This window comes from Otolemur garnettii, unplaced genomic scaffold (genome assembly GCF_000181295.1).
Source record: "Otolemur garnettii isolate 467f Iridium unplaced genomic scaffold, OtoGar3 scaffold00058, whole genome shotgun sequence".
Lineage (NCBI taxonomy): Eukaryota > Metazoa > Chordata > Mammalia > Primates > Galagidae > Otolemur > Otolemur garnettii.
Genome location: NW_003852453.1, coordinates 11,331,366 through 11,332,750, shown reverse-complemented (window position 1 = coordinate 11,332,750; position 1,385 = coordinate 11,331,366).

The following is a 1,385-nucleotide window of genomic DNA, read 5'->3' as shown; positions in this document are numbered from 1 at the left end:
TAATGAATATAGATGCAAAATTCTCCACATAATCCTAGTAATAGACTACAGCTTCTCATCAAAAAAATCATACATCATGATCAAGTAGGTTTCATCCCAGGGAGGCAAGGCTGGTTTAACATATGCAAGTCCATAAATGTTATTCACCATATCATCAGAAGCAAAAACAAAGACTATATGATTGATCATCTCAATAGATGCAGAAAAAGTATTCAATAAAATCCAGCATCCTTTCTTAATTAGAACACTGAAGAGTATAAGCATAGGTGGCACATTTCTTAAACCGATCAAAGCTATCTATGACAAACCCAAGCTAATATTTACTGAGTAGAGTAAAACTGAAAGCTTTTCCACTTGGAACTAGAACCAGACAAGGTTGTCCTCTATTGCCACTATTCAACATAGTGCTGGAAGTTCTAGCCGATACAATCAGGCAACAGAAGGAAATAAAGGGCATCCAAATGGGAGAAGGGGAGGTCAAACTCTCCCTCTTTGCTGATGATATGGTCTTATACTTAGAACACCCAAAGACTCAACCACAAGACTCCTGGAAGTCAACAAAAAGTAAAGAATGTCTCAGTATATAAAATCAATGTCCACAAGTCAGTAGCCTTTGCATACACCAATAATAGCCAAGCTAATAAGCTAATCAAGGACAAAATTCCCTTCATAGTAGCCTCAAAGAAAATGAAATACCTAACAAAAGAGGTAAAGGACCTCTATGAAGAAAATTATGAAACCCCAAGAAAATAAATAGCATGGGATATTAACAAATGGAAGAACATACCATGCTCATGACTGGGAAGAATCAACATTGTTAAAATGTCTATACTTCCCAAAGCAATCTATAGATTCTATACCAGCCCCATTAAAACATCAATATCGTACTTTCAAGAGTTGGAAAAAATAATTCTTTGTTTTGTATGGAACCAGAAAAAACCCATATAGCTAAGGCAGTTCTTAGTAATAAAAACAAAGCTGGAGGAATCAGCATACCAGACTTTAGACTACACTACAAGGCCATAGTTGTCAAAACAGCATGGTACTGTCACAAAAATAGAGACATAGACATCTGGAATCAAACAGAAAACCAGGAAATGAAACCAACATTTTACAACCAGGTAATTGGATAGAATTGGATATCCATATATAAAAGACTGAAACTGGACTGGCACCTTTCTCCATTCACAAAAATTGATTCAAGATGGATAAAAAGACCTAAATTTAAAGTGTGAAACAATAAAAATCTTCAAAGAAAGCATATGAAAAACACTTGAAGATATTGGCCCAGGGAAAGATTTTATGAAGAAGACTGCCATGGCAATTACAACAACAAAAATAAACAAATGGGGCTTAATTAAACTGAAAAGTTTCTGTACAGCTAC